The sequence below is a fragment of the Cervus canadensis genome, chromosome 15, assembly GCF_019320065.1.
Source record: "Cervus canadensis isolate Bull #8, Minnesota chromosome 15, ASM1932006v1, whole genome shotgun sequence".
Taxonomy (NCBI): Eukaryota; Metazoa; Chordata; class Mammalia; order Artiodactyla; family Cervidae; genus Cervus; species Cervus canadensis.
The window spans coordinates 8,690,223-8,706,748 of NC_057400.1; positions in this window are offsets into that span (position 1 = coordinate 8,690,223).

A 16,526-nucleotide genomic window follows, 5' to 3' on the forward strand; every position below is an offset into this window, starting at 1 on the left:
TGTGGCTTCCCTGGAGTCTTTCTGGGGGAGTCTAGTCCCACTGCAGTTACATGGCTTGGTTCTGGGAAGGGGAGGAGGCAGATTCTGAAGGAAGAGGCACAGCAAGGAACCCCATGTGGTGATGGGTAGGGGGAGAATTTGCCTCAAAGTCACTCTGGATATTAGTCTCAGATGGAAACTCCAAAGAGGAAAAGCTGACAGGATAATGTGGCACATTTACAAGTGAGCACGGGGACTGAAGGAGAATAAATTCTGTGTAATTCTTTGTTTAAAGACCCATAGCCTAGCCGCTGTTTGCCTCTTTGCTCAAGATGCTTTTTAGCTAAGTCTTAGATCTTTCTCTGTCCATATGATCAAAGCTGTGGTTTTTCCAGAAGTCTTGGATGGATATGAGAACTGGACCATAAAGAAGGCTGAGTGCCAAAAAATTAATGCTTTTGAACTGTGGTGCTGGAGAAGACTCTTGAGAGTCCCTTGGACAGCAAGGAGATCCAACCAGTCCATCCTAAAGGAAATCAGACCTGAATATTCATTGGAAGGACTGAGGCTGAAGCTGAAGCTCCAATACTTTGGCCACCTGATGCAAAGAGTCAGCTCATTGGAAAAGACCTTGATGCTGGGAAAGATTGAGGGCAGGAAGAGAAGGAAATTACTGAGGATGAGATGGTTGGATAGCATTACCAACTCAATGGACATAAGTCTGAGCAAACTCTGGGACATAGTGAAGGACAGGGAAGCCTGGCAAGCTGCAGTCCATGGGGTCACAAAAAGTCAGACAAGACTGAGCGACTGAACAACAACAGATCTTTCTCCTGTTTCTAAACTGCATTTGGGCAGAGATGGAAAAGTTTGCTTTGCTTCAGAGAGTAGTTTAGCAGGTCCCCCAGCCCTGGTATGTCCCCTGTAAGACTCTTCTTCTTGTTCCAGGACTCAGCGAAGAACCTGACTTTGTCCTCCAACTAGATGGATCATCACAGAGATGGAGTAAAATATAAACAAGTTTGAAAGGTGTCTCCCTTCCTCTCAAGACCCAGGGAGCAAGAAAGCAAACAAGCCCAACCAAGGGAGGCCTTTAAGGGCTAGAATTCTTCCTCATAGTGGGCAGAGCATGCCCCATGCTACCCATGGGGCTGAGGATGCAGCATGGCTCAAGAGCCATGGTTATTAGAGAATGCTCCTTTCACAGTCAGCTGAGGAAGAGCAGCATAACCAACTGGGGGACTCTGCAAATGCCCAGGTCAGATGAGTCTTGTTCCCTTGGGCAGTGCCTCTGGACCTTTTTTCTTATAGAGACAGTAGATCCTGACTCTGCGTCTGTGTGTGTGTCTTGTGGGGAGTGGAGGCAGTCTTGATGTGATCATCAAGGCATCAAGGGTGACCACATTTAAGAGTGGCTCAGTCCTTGAATAACAGTCTGCACCTATTTCAACCTTCAGGCTTTTCTACACCAGAGTTAGAGACCAGGCATCCCTTGGTTTGATGGCAATGAACCAAGGAGTGGAGTTCAAGTCCTCCTCAAATACATCAAGGGGGCAGGCATTCAAGGGTTGGAGCATCCCCAGCAAATAAATCACATCAACGCCTTTGAAACACAGAGTTAAAATCAACTTCCATTTCAAATAACATTGGCATCTAAAAATCAGTCCACTGTATGACCTGGCTTTGTGTTAGCCAATTTTGTAATGAGACACTGCAAGCTTTAATTGCCCTGAGAAGATAATGCAGTGGCCAGAGAGGGTCTTGTTAAAAAGTTATGCTTACTTGGAAAGGCCAAGGATCGGAATTGCTCCTGCCATATGCAACAGGAGCATGTGAGCGTACAAGGAGGTCTTTGCTGAGCTATGCAACTCTCCTGGGATTGCTGGTGAAGAACCATCATGCCAACTCAATTCTTATCACACGCTAGAGGCTTTTTGGACTAATTGTCTAGTTTAGGGCAAACTTACTCTTGAAAGATAAGATCTGAGAACCAACTATTACATAATTCAAGGCAAGGCATTTAATCTCACTAGATAGTTTCCTCTACAATAAACTGAGAATTAGAATATATTCATGAGCTTGTCAACAGTTAAGTTATAAAGTGTTTTGCAAATAGTAAGGAAATTTGTCACTGTGTAACCTTGACGCTCTACCTGATACATTTGGAAAAGGAAAGGACAATAGAGGCTCCATAAAAGCAGGTTGCACTTCAGATTTGTTCCCTGCACGATCCTTAGCGTCTAGTAGAGAAACAGTGCACAGTCAAATATTTGCTGAATGAATGAATGAAGTCAGGAAAAGAAGCAAATGGCCCACAGTATGTGGACTGCCCTCCTATCTGATGTCGTTGGCACTAAATGTTCTTTTCCTTTCCCTATGACTTTCCACAGAATTGAGTAGAATTGAAGCAGAGCCATCAGTAGAATTCAGTAGACTTTCTTCTCCCTGAGTCCCTGCAGAACCGCCCGCTGCCAGAATCTTTCTAATAACTTTCATTTGAACTAATGATTCCTCTAAAATGTCACCATTGCTGAACATTGTAGAGCTTCAGGAAGACGGAAGACAAGCTCAGAGGTTGCTCTTTGGCAGGAACAAATAAGTACTCTCCCGGGAAATGACGTAGGGGTGGATGACTACAGCCCTGGACTGAACCGTGTGTCCACAAGTCCCTGCTTTGATCTCACTCCTTGTCTGCAGTACCAGTCCTAAGGGAATCCCATTTCAGTCTCATCACTCATGTCCTAGAAATGGTCTGGGAAACTTCAAAGCAAAAAGGTCCAGGAAGCCCTCTGTCCCATGTGTCTGGACCTGGTTCCTGCAGTTCTCAGCTCAGAGCTGCAGCTGAGGACCCAAACGCACCTTCAGGATTCACTTCCAGCAGTTAAGTGATGCCAGGTCTCTAGCTCAGGCCTTGCTGGTAGGAAGTTTGGAAGTTGAAAGAAGGGGATGCTCTTAATCAAGACTGAGAAACTCTCAAAAGCATGTATTGAGTCACCAGACTAGGACACTAGGGGCAAACGTTTGGCAAAGAACAACTTCTAAGAGGAAACCATTATCTTCCCTGAGACTAAATGGAAGACTGAATGGCAGTTTCAGGACTGAGGCACCATCAGCATGGGGCCCACATGGAGAGTTTAAGGAATTAGGAATAGTTGTGATTTAACAGGTGAGACGATGGATCAAGGGGAAAAGGAGCTGAGTTTAGCCACCAGGCATAAAATGAACTAGGAAAGGAATGCTACCCCTCAAGCAAGAGTCAGTCAGTCAAATCAAGCTACATGAAGTCACGGAAACAGCTCTGCTCCAAGAGTCAGGATTTATGGTTCTGGTCCATTCTATTGTATAATTAATTAGCCACCTGACCTTGAGCTTGTCACATCACTTCTTATATGTAAAGTTAATGAGTAAAACTAGGTGACCTCGGCACTCCCTTCAGTTCAGTTCAGTTCAGTTGCTCAGTTCTGTTTGACTCTTTGAGACCCCATGAACTGCAGCACGCCAGGCCTCCCTGTCCATCACCAACTCCTGGAGCTTGCTCAAACTCATGTCCATTGAGTAGGTGATGCCATCCAGCCATCTCATCTTCTGTCATCCCCTCTCTTCCCACCTTCAGTCTTTCCCAGCATCAGGGTCTTTTCAAATGAGTCAGCTCTTCGCATCAGGTGGCCAAAAGTATTGGAGTTTCAGCTTCAGCATCTGTCCTTCCAAAGAATATTCAGGTCTGATTTCCTTTAGGATGGACTGGTTGGATCTCCTTGCTGTCCAAGGGACTCTCAAGACTCTTTTCCAACACCACAGTTCAAAAGCACCTATTCTTTGGCGCTCAGCTTTCTTTATAGTCCAACTCTCACATCCATACATGACCACTGGAAAAACCATAGCTTTGACTAGACGGACCTTTGTTGGCAAAGTAATGTCTCTGCTTTTTAATATGCTGTCTAGGCTGGTCATAACTTTTTTTGGCACTCCCTTAATCTTCTCTTATTTCTACCAAAGTCAATCAAACAATGAGATTAATTTCCACACGGGTGGTTGGGCAGAGGAAACTAACGTCTCCCTGGCACTCATGCTGGGGTTTTCCCTTAGGGAAACCTGCAGCAACTCTAAGAGATTGGCACCACTCTCCCCATTTAACAGATGAGATCACCAAGTCTTAAATCAGTCAAACTATCTGTCCCAGGCTACAAGACGGAGGGTGGTAGAACAAAGGCTCAGACTCTGTTTCGAAAGCCTCCTATTCTCCCATGGGCCCGTGCTCCCTCACAAGCCACATAAAGAAGATCAGTGTCGTTTCTTGCACCCGCCCTGTCGCTCCTTAGGAGGAAGCCCTGTGCTAGACTTGCACCCAGCAGGACACAGAGGGGATGCCAGCACATGGGATCCAGGCTTCTGACCGCTGGCTTGGGTGACAGGCCGCTGGTGAATGACGTCTACTGAGAGTGGCTTCTGGGATCAGCATGAGAGGTCACCCTGACATTTCCCATGTTCCATGCTTTATTCTAAAAGGAACCATCTTCAGCCAGAAGAACCCAGGGGCTTTTCACTGCACCACTCATACATTCGTGGCGCTGCTACAGCCTTCACTTTTCATCATCTCCTTTCTTTCATCCCTGTAAATTCAACTCTGACTGGGGGTAGGGTAGAGATGGGATGGAATTAAAACCTTTCCATGCCCGCACGTGGAAGTCCAATGCAAAAATAATTAAACCTCCAACCATTTATCTTCTATCTCCAATTCTAATCCATTGTTCTGAGAACACTTTGAATGGTGCACTTCTCTCACTGTGTAATTTCAAATTGAGTTCACACTTAGCTAATTCCTGCTAGGAATTGTTTCTGCAGCAAGCATTTCAGCCTTCTCACAGGAACAGTTCTAATTTGTAGCTCAAACAGAGAGGGGGAGCTGGTATTACAGGAATGTCAGCCAAGCTCCCGGTTTAACGGCTGTGGGGTGGCTGAGTAGGTGCAGATGTGAGCACTTCAGAGCAGGCAGCCTGTGCTGGGATGTGAAGGCCTCCAAGCCCTGGTATTTCAAAGTGGGTAAATTGAAACAAAATTGTGGCATAGCACTTCTTTTGGATGCTACTTTTTGGTGTCAAAGCTGCTACTTGATGCCCAGTATGGTAGCTCCAATGAATCTATTCAATCTAATCTTCATAATCATGGCATCTCCAAGGTAGAAAATTAATTGGATGAGGTTAAATATCCCCTTTTCATGTCAACAAAATTGGTTTTTCTAGGGATTAAAGGATTAACATGGTGTTAAGTCCCTAAAGAGGTTAAAATACTTTATTATTCATTACAAAACACAAAGATTGGGCTGTTATTTTTTCCTTATGTCACTGCCACTCATGTCATTAAAGGGAGCACGACAGAGAACTGGTAATGACAATTTCAGAAGCTTTTAATGCTCTTCAAAATGCATGTCTGTCCTGCTTACAAACTCTTTTCTGGGTAAAATAGCCTGAAATATATCACATTGAAGACCTTTACAGCCCATTCTCAGTGTCAGATGACCAGTGGGCAGGGGTGAGCTTTCAGGAAAGTCATCAAGGCTGTAAAATGTGGCATTTCATATTGCTATTCTCTCAGCTTCTGAGCAAAAGAGCACCATTTCCTGTCAACAACTGAGAAGATGTTTCCAGTTTGGATCAAAGGATGGAAAAATCTGGGCTGTGCCATGCCACCACAGGAGCAGACACTTTTCAAATTAGGATTTACACTTTCTCTACCCCCATACAAAAAAGAAGTGATTTCAGCGCTGTTTTCATCAGAGCTTCATCATGGTTTGCAATTTTAAACTGGAAAAAAAAAAAACAAACCCTAAATCCAGTGTTAACTTTTGCTTCTGATGGAACGGAGGCACAAAACTGTGTTATGAGCTGCCCTTGGTCACTCAATTTTTTAAGTGACAAGGTGGCACTGGAACCCGGTTTCCTGACCCTGATGCTTTCTTCCCTACCTCCAACCCCTCATTAAATACTTCCCCAGGATCTTCACTTTCCTACAGAAGGATGGCTTGGTGACTAAGGGCCCACACGTGGAAATGGATGTTGGAAGTTGGAACTCAGACTGAGACCAGAACAGAAGTCCAAGGTCACTGGACTACCCAGTGACCATCCATGACCTCAGCCTGGTGAGGCCCAGGTTCTGAGCTGACCCGCTATTCACAAATTCAGGAAGCCTAGCTCTGCCTTTCATTCAAATCCATCCTGGGTGGCTCCAGGCTCTCTCTTGGGGGACATAAAAGCAAAGCAATTAATTCAGATCATCAAAGCAGTCCTGTAAAGCTCTATGCCAGGGAAAGAATAATGAGTCAAACATAGAATTGAGGGTTTGAGGTCATAATGTCAAGTAACTTTAATAAAAGAAGAGTGAGACAAGGTAAAGAGCCATGAGAGGGAACTTACAAAATACCACCAGAGTCAAAAGAGGGAGGTCTGTGCAAGTTGGGGAACCCAGAAATGATTCACGGATGAAGAAGTGGCTTTTGAGTGAGTTTTGGAAGAAGGACATATTTCAGGGGGTTTAGATAAGCCAAGGACATTCAATCTAAAAGAGAAACAAAAAAACTTATACCTGAAAGTGATACCACACTGTAAATCTACTACACTTCAATTTTAAAAAAAGAAAAACAAATAAAAGAAAACATATGCATAAAGAGGAAAGCAGAGAGCACTAATTGGGAGGCCATGAATGATGATTTCTTCAAGGCCAAGTGATATGTCTCCCCCCACCCCCAGGAAGCCCTCCCTGACTTTCCTGGGCTGGCTAAATACCCTCTCCAGTGCCCCCTCAGCACCCCAGGCGCACTCCCACCATAGCATTGGCCAGAAGACTGTGTCACAGATTTGTCCCACCTGACCCTAAACAACTAGAAGCCAGTCAAGATCATGTTTTAGCTTTTGTATGTGATGACCTCAGCACAATGCCTGACATAGATGAAGTATCCCCCAATATATGTTAAATGTGTCAAGGAATTGGTTTGGATCACTGAAAAAAGTCAACAAGAGAGAAAGTCTTAAAAGGAAATTTGAATCTTTTCTGGGTAGGACCTCAGTGTTTGGAGTAGCAGCTTGTGCCTTATTCAGCATGTGATGGGGAGCAGGAAGGTGGTGGAGCAGGAAAGCTCATGAACAGAGTTGCTCTTCAAGGAGAGCACTCTGACTCAAGAGTGAAGAAGGACAGATCTGAACAGGGAGAACCAGAACCTAAGCAGGAGGCTGGGCAGGCTCCACAGGGCACCCTGAGCCTTTAGCAAGGTGGACTGGATCTGGCCAAGGGTGAAAACGTGGGGGTGGGGCAGAGAAGCACTGGAGGATTTGCATGGATATACAAGCATGCATGTGCACCCATAGCTCTCTATTCCTTGGTTGGCAAGGATGGGAAGAGGGAGGTTTCTAACACTCATTTCTTGGAGGGATGGTCTATAAAATATCTATGGCCTATAAAGTGCTTTTAATTTTTCAGATGCAATAACCACAAGAAGGGGAAAGAAGTGTTACTTCTGCATCTTCATTGGAGAAAGCCAAGATACACAGACAGGCAAGGATTCACCCAGAAAGACAAAAAGTCAAACTCAACTAAAGCGTTGGAAGATCACTGTTGATAAAAAATCTGAATTTTAGACATTGTCAACATTCACACACAGACACACACATGCTCATACATCCTAACTCTCCTTTGTTTCAACCAACATTCAATTATTTTGTCACAAAATACAACCTTTTCAATTAGATGCTAACATATATTTTGCTATACATTTTAAACACTGCATGTTTCATATTTACCCCCAACAGGGCAAACTGCCAAACTTTTCAAAAGCTGCAAAAAGCCCCAGGGGATCAGTGGGTAGGACGACAGAGAGCTGAAGCCTCAGGGCCGTCAGTGAATACTGCCGTGGCTACTCCAGCAGGTTACTTTACGTTGTTTGATTTGTACTGTCTACTCACATGTCCAGTTCAGCAGTGCACGCGTGGCCTTCACGGACTCTCCAATTTAATGTCATGAGACTCGGTTCCTGTCTTCAAGAAAATTACAGATAATCAGCTTGAGAAGTCAATGTATGCACACCACATACACACTCCACACGCCTTACTCCAAGCATCTCACCACCAGACAGCAGTAATACTGATGCAAACATATTACTGCAGAGGCACACAGTCTATGATCACAGAACAACGAGAGTCAGTGAGAAAGCAGTAAAGAGCAATGGCTAAAGGAGAAATCTCCAGGTCAGGATCATGGCTTCAAAATTTACTTGATGAATAGCAATGGGCAAATTACTCAGACCACTCTGACCCTCAGTTTTCTCATCTGAAAAATGAAGGTAATACTAATAAATACTTACTTTAGTGGTTTTTGGAAAAATTGTATAAGAAATTATATTGTAATAAATGGCACAGTGTTATGAAATATAATATTAATACATGTCCCAGCATGTGTATAGCATACAGAGTGTGTGTGCTCAGCTGCTCTGTCATGTCTGACTCTTTGTGGCCTCGTGGACTGTAGCCCACCAGGATCCTCTGTCCGTGGGATTTTCCAGGCAATAATACCAAATGGGTTGCCATTTCCTTCTCCAGGGGATCTTCCTGACCCGGGGATCGAACCCATGTCTCTTGCGTCTCCTGGCAAGTGGATTCTTTACCATTAGTACCACTTGGGAAGCCAAGCATACATAGTGTGTGTGTGTGTATATATAGATAGATACAGTAAAAATGTGGCATATATATTATCTATTGTGCTATATTATTAATATATCATTATGATATATTAACTTTAGTGTTGACTGTAAAGGGACTATCTTGCATAATGAATTGAAGAGGAGGCCTGGGCAGTATCCCTGGATAAGGGCAAGGGAGGGAAGGAACCCAACCTCTAATACGCGCAGGAGTGGCAACCACCTGGCAAGAAGGCAGGCAAGGGGTGGGATGACTTGTCTGGGCGGGCCTCAACATCAGGGACAGACAAACAAAGTCTAGAGAGGCATGACATAGGATGGGAAGCAGGGATTGCCTGTTGGAGCAAGTGGAGAGGGAAGGGTAGGTAATGCTCCTGTCATTCGGAGAGACTTCCACAGTAAGCCTGGCATTATTGACCAGGAGACCAAAGCAATTTAATGTACAAGTACTATTTTAAATCAATAATTATTATGTTCATGCTAACACCCGCATGAATACACAGAAGAACTGTACAAAACATATCTTCATGACCCAGATAATCACGATGGTGTGATCACTCACCTAGAGCCAGACACCCTGGAATGTGAAGTCAAGTGGGCCTTAGGAAGCATCACTACAAACAAAGACAGTGGAGGTGATGGAATTCCAGTTGAGCTATTTCAAATCCTAAAAGGTGATGCTGTGAAAGCGCTGCACTCAATATGCCAGCAAATTTGGAAAACTCAGCAGTGGCCACAGGACTGGAAAAGGTCAGTTTTCATTCCAATCCCAAAGAAAGGCAATCCCAAAAAATGCTCAAACTACCGCATAATTGAACTCATCTCACATGCTAGTAAAGTAATGATCAAAATTCTCCAAGCCAGGCTTCAGCAATACGTGAACCGAGAACTTCCAGATGTTCAAGCTAGATTTAGAAAAGGCAGAGGAACCAGAGATCAAATTGCCAACATCCGCTGGATCATTGAAAAAGCAAGAGAGTTCCAGAAAAACATCTATTTCTGCTTTATTGACTACGTGAAAGCCTTTGACTGTGTGGATCACAATAAACTGTAGAAAATTCTTAAAGAGATGGGAATACCAGACCACCTGACCTGCTTCTTGAGAAATCTGTATGCAGGTCAGGAAGCAACAGTTAGAACTGGACATGGAACAACAGACTGGTTCCAAATAGGAAAAGGAGTACGTCAAGGCTGCATATTGTCACCCTGCTAATTTAACTTATATGCAAAGTACATCATGAGAAACGCTGGGCTGGAAGAAGCACAAGCTGGAATCAAGATTGCCAGGAGAAATATCAATAACCTCAGATATGCAGATGACACCACCCTTATGGCAGAAAGTGAAGAAGAACTAAAAAGCCTCTTGAGGAAAGTGAAAGAGGAGAGTGAAAAAGTTGGCTTGAAGCTCAACATTCAGAAAACTAAGATCATGGCATCTGGTCCCATCACTTCATGGGAAATAGATAGAGAAACAGTGGAAACAGTGGCTGACTTTATTTTGGGGGGGCTCCAAAATCACTGCAGATGATGACTGCAGCCATGAAATTAAAAGATGCTTACTCCTTGGAAAGAAAGTTATGACCAACCTAAATAGCATATTAAAAAGCAGAGACATTACTTTGCCAACAATGGTCCATCTAGTCAAGGCTATGGTCTTTCCAATAGTCATGTATGGATGTGAGAGTTGGACTATAAAGAAATCTGAGTGCTGAAGACTTGATGCTTTTGAACTGTGGTGTTGGAGAAGACTCTTGAGAGTCCCATGGACTGCAAGGAGATCCAACCAGTCCATCCTGAAGGAGATCAGTCCTGGGTGTTCATTGGAAGGACTGATGTTGAAGTTGAAACTCCAATACTTTGGCCACCTCATGCAAAGAGTTGACTCATTGGAAAAGACCCTGATGCTGGGAGTGATTGGGGGCAGGAGGAGAAGGGGACGACAGAGGATGAGATGGCTGGATGGTATCACCAACTCAATGGACATGAGTTTGAGTAAACTCCGGGAGTTGGTGATGGACAGGGAGGCCTGGCGTGCTGTGATTCATGGGATCGCAAAGAATTGAACATGACTGAGTGACTGAACTGAACCGATCTAAACACCAGCTTGCATCTTCACGTGGCCCTTTTCAACTTTCTTGATGCACTCTGATGCCATGGTCTTCCTTGTTCCCTGACCTCAGTTCAGTAAAGCTGCAAATGTATTGCTCTTCCTACTTTATAAAGACAACAAACCTGAAATCAAATGGTTCTAGGACCTGTCCAAAGTCACACATACAGTGAGGCATACGGCTGTGCCCTTGTCATTAAGGAGTGTTCCTTTTGGGTTGTGCCATTTTGGACAGTATCTAGTCTTTCTCTAGACCCCTTTGAATAATCCTAAAAGCCCAGGTCAATCTCTTTTGTTTCTTTGGAACTTTCTTGTTCCTTCTCCTCCCAATTCCCCTTCTTGAGACACATTGGAGCCCCTCTACACACCTGACCTAACAGGTGCTCAATGAATCTTCGTGGAACAACAGACTAAATGACATTCTTCCTGGGCACTTGCTTCACCATTTACCACTCCAGCTGGCCCTCAGGGTTGACCTCAGGGTTTGATTTCAGAATGACCTTACATCCCAAGGGTTTGCCCTGAGTGGGCAATGGTTTGGGGAACCAGGACAGCTAATAGACCAGCACACTGGACACGGTGGAGATGCTGACCAACACGAGGAAGATGCCCACCTGGTACCTGGCTGTGCCCTGAATCAGCCCCTGCCAACAAGCTACTGGGGGTGGGGAAATGTGTCAGCCCTGCCCAGTGCATCTCTAAGCACCACTCTCCAAGGGCCCCCGTGTTTTTCTATAGCTAGAGGAAGGGTATGGGCGTCTGAATTCTTTTAAGCCAACATGCCTCTTGGCAACAGTGTGTCTGCTCCTAGCTTTGGGAGAGAAAGGACAGCAAGCCTGTCAAAGGCCCAGCTCTCTTACCCCTGAAACAGAGCAAGACCAGAGTTGATGACCATGCATTTTAGAAATGAAGATACCTTTCTGGTACGGTGGCTACAAGTTCTTGAGCCAAAGGCTTTTTGGAGACAATGCAATTTGAAAGGCAGTGCCTCACAGCCCGCTCACTAACCCTTCCTCTCAGTCTTCAAGGCTCAATCCCTGCCCTGAGTCCCATCATCAAAATGTCATGTGGCTGGACGTTATTATCTTAGTTTCCCACAGAAAAGACTGTACTGAGATAAGATTTAATGCTATGCCCTTAGCCTTTGTAGAGGGTCGACGGGAGAAACATTTAAGGAGTGTTTCCCTGCTTTTGTAGAACTGCAGTAGAAAACGGGGTCCATTGTACTACCTGGCATCCTACGCAGCCTTGACACAATAAATCCTCCTTCCACACAATGCCAGATAAAGTCTTTCTCTCCCAATTTGTATTTTTTCTCTCTTCAGATACTACTGACTGGATAACCAGGCATGCATCTCTTTCATTTTTCTTCTTTTTGCTTTCGTTTCTATTAACCTGGCACTGAATTCAATTCTCAACTTCAATAACTGATTCCATCCCTGTGTCTTCACACATCTGTTTCTCTTTTCTTTTTATCTGCTTTTATCTTTTAATGAGCAGGGGCTTCCCTGGTGGTTAGATGATAAAGAATCTGCCTGCGATATAGGAGACCTGGGTTTGATCCCTCCATTGGGAAGATCCCCTGGAGGAGAGTGTGGCAACCCACTCCAGTATTCTTCCCTGGAGAAGTCCATGGACAGAGGAGCCTGGTGGTCTACAGTACATGGGGTCACATAGAGTTAGACATGACTGAGCGACTAACATTTATGTATGCTAATTTTGTAGACTGCTCAAATCCTGTCCCCCATTTAAGAAGGAAGAAATAATAGATGATTGATAGACAGAGATACAGGAATGGGGTTAGGTAAGTAGACCAACTAGCCTTGGGTGAACAGATGGAGTTATGAGTGGGTAGATAGCTTAACCTGAGTCTCATCATTTCATGCACACAATTAACCCAAAATGGAATCAGGAATCCAGAGTCAGCCCTGTTATTGGTCTAAGACTTCCATTCAATCCAATTTAACAAAAGTATGTTAAATATCTCTAACTTGAACACAATTTTTTCCAGGATACAGTTTGTGTTTTACTCATATTTATATCCAGCAAAATGCTGCCATATGGTAGGTGCTCACAAAATGTTGAAGGAAAGTTGAATTCAATTAAACTAGAAAGTTACTCTACTAGATGCAATACACAATGCCCAGAGCTCACCACAGCCTTGGGGAGATACAATTCACAAACCTGAACAGATCACAATGGCCATATAATCAATACTCCACTCGTAGACCATTCAGGCTGATCACCTCAGACCCTGCTCATCACTGCTGCGGGTCTTTCTCAGGCTGCTTCCCCACCTATAATGCCCACCCTCTTTCCATCCTTTGAACCACTTCTACTAGCCTTTGTGACTTAAATCAAGTCTCGCCACCATAAAGCGTGTTTCCAATTCCAGCCAGCCCACATTGATTTCTCCTTCTCTCACCATCCACTGCACATGAGGCTTCTCGGGGACTCTGATGGCCCATGACTCACCCACCCAAACATCCCATGGGTGAGTCAATTTCAGCCTGACCAAAGAGGAACTTATCTTTCCCACTGCCTATTTTTCCAATGTAATCCATTAGGGGGTGTGTGTGTGTGTGTGTGTGTGTGTGTGTGTGTGTGTGTGTGTGTGTGTGTATTGTTGTTCAGTCGCTAAGTTGTGTCCCACTCATTGTGACTCCACGAACCGCAGCGTGCCAGCCCATGCTGTCCTTCACTATCTCCCTGAGTTTGCTCAAACTCATGTCCATATAGCCTGTATATATATTTATAAATGTATATAGGCTTCCCAATGGCTCAGTGGATAAAGAATCAACCTGCAATGCAGGAGACAGGAGACTTGGGTTTCACCCCTGGATTGGAAAGATCTCCTAGAGGAGAGTGGGTGCTAGGCCAACAAGTACCTCAAACCAAGAAAGTGAACCAGCAGGTCAGTGACAGAGTGTGTGAGCTACAAAAGGGCTGCCTCTTCCCTTCTACTCACTAAGTCTCCCACAAGAATCTCTCTTATGACCCACTTTAACCCAAAATACCTAAGAAAGAGAATTTGGGGAAATTACCTTAGCCTAACCAAGTGGAAACATTTTGAACTCACCACAACCATGTATAATCCTCATGGTCTTGAATAAGTAACCATTTTCTGAGCCTCAGGTTTCCCATCTGCAAAATGGCAATAAGATAGCAAAGCATTCTCATGAGAATTAAATATAATTATATTTGTTGAGCTCTTAGAAGAGTGTCAGACAAGAAGTTAGTGTTCAATAAATGTTATCAATTAAGATTAACCTGGCTTTCCTACTATTTTCCTAACTCAGTTGGTGACATAAAATCTACCCCTTCAAGCTTGGGCTTGACTTCTAATGGTGGCCAAGTTGGCTAAGATGTCATGAAGATACCTCTGCCTTTGCCAGGCAGCTTCTGGGAGGCAGGTCTATTTGAAGGGTCCTTGGTGTGCCAGGGCCTTGGAGCTGCATAATCACCTTCCTGTCCATCCCTGGTTGGTACCACACACCCGTCCTGTCCTTAGCCCGGGCCTCTGACAACAGTGTTTCTATCTTCATCCCAACTTCTCAGACCCAGACTCAAAGGGCTTCCAGGGGCCCCTGGACAACCTTAGAGACTGGGCTTCTTTCCAGGGCAGACAGTGCTGGTTCTGGTTAGGACAGACACCCAAGGAAGCTTCATCTGGGAGCAGACAGCCTGCATCTGGATCCTTGGTCTGGAGTTCAAAGACCCTAGGCTTTTTATCCCCGCAAGCTCTTTAGAGCAGTAAAAGTCCAAATCATCGTAAAATCCTGGAGCTTATGTAAAGCAAGAAGCTCTAGTCCTTCCTCAGGGTTCCCCGTTACCCAGGAAGTCTTAAGCTCCTTTTAGGAGAGACCTGCAGGTGGCTGAATTCCTCTAACTCAGGCCATATTAAAAGTGAAAATTCAGAATTTTGTACTTTCTCTAATCCCTAGAGAATCAAGATCTTTTTCTTCAATATTGTTTACATGAAACTAGAACATTTATTTGTTAGTAGTTCCTGCTAGGATAGTGATTAAAAACTCAAACAACAACTCAAAAAAAGAAAAAAAGAGTCAGTCCTCCTCTTGACTTCTCACATCCAATGAACTACTAAGCTCAAAACCCTGCCATTAATTCCTTGTTTAAGTCTCAGTGTGTTCCCCCCTTCTGTTCTTATTGTCATTGCATTAGTTTAGAACCTACTATGAGTGCTTCCTAACTTCAGTCTTCTTCCTCCAATCATTCCCCCACATGTGACCACAATGGTCTCTGTCAAAACAAACCTATAGACTTACCATATTTATTCTACATATGGCTTATTTGAAAATGTTAATCTTTGTAAACTTTGAAATTTTTGAATAAAAGTAGTTGCTATAGAAAAAAAAATAAATAAATAAATAAGTGAAAAAGAAAAAAAGAATAGGCAAATCTAACACAGCACTCCCCGGTTTACAAATGGCTCTTCAGCTGGTTTCAAGGCCATATTCCCTTATATGTCCTTAGGGGCTGGCTCTCCATGACCTAGACTCTGCCCCTTGTCCAGCCTCAGTGCACCGATTTAGACTAATCATATCATGTTCTCAGCATTGGTCTACATGTGACCTTTCTCTGTTTTTATTTATTTTGTTTAATGCTAACCCACAGCTTTGCAGAAACTGACACGGACAATCCCATGCCTATCTGCTCCTTATCACTGAACCCTCAACCTGTAACGTGATTCTACATCTATGTTAAACCTCCCTGCTCATCCTATATCTACCCTCTGAGTTTTGAGGACCAGCTGGCCAGAGGAAGAGCCTGGAACTGCAGAAGAGACACACACACTCAGAACTGCTGCCTCAAACTACCCGGTGTGAAAGGAGAGGGAAGAGGTCAAACCCTGATCCTTCCAGCCCTGGAAGAAGTAGCTGCATTCAAGGAGAAATGTAGATCAGTGGGGCTCCCCCACTAGTCAGGAGCTCATTTCTCCTTCACAGGGCAGAGTGCAAGGCCAAGACTACCATTCTACTGCAGGGCTTTTGAACCCATCGGGAGGGTCACTGGAGAAGGCTCAATTGATGGGCTTCAGATGAATAAATGTTCTGACATTTCATCCAAGCTTATGTGAGTGTACCTTTTTTTGAAGGAAAAAGTTCATAGCTTTCATCAGATTCTCAAAAGGATTCCTGACCGCAAAATATTTTAGAGCCATCTTATGTGTGGCCCCTAAGATACACCCAAGAGTTGGGGTGTGGGTGGGGAGGATGAAAGGCCAGACAGCGGTCTGCCTCCCAAGGTTGCACCAGATTGGGTAAGGAGTGTGGCTGACAGACGGTGGCTCGGAAGCCTACATTGCATCCCTTCAGCTCCACTCGTGTGCACGGAGCACAGCTCTGGGAAAGCATTATGAGCTGGACCGCCACCTTCATTATCCCCTCAGCTGGATACTACCTGCAGTGAACAACCAGCGAGACTGTACATAACAGCCCTTGGAAGTTGCAGTAACTTCCAATCTAACCAAAGAGAGGATGCTCTCCTCTTCCAGGGTGACACTGCCTGGGAAGTACTACCAGTATCTTCTGTCCCAGATTCTTCCTTCGCAGATCCTCTGTGTTCCTAATTATCTGTTCTATGCCACAGGCACCTCTTATGTTATTGCTTTCTATGATTGAGAGCTCCTCTAGGCTCCGAGATCACTGTGGATGGTGACTGCAGTCATGAAATTAAAAGATGCCTGCTCCTCGGAAGAAAAGGTGTAACAAACCTAGGGAGTGTACTAAAAAGTAG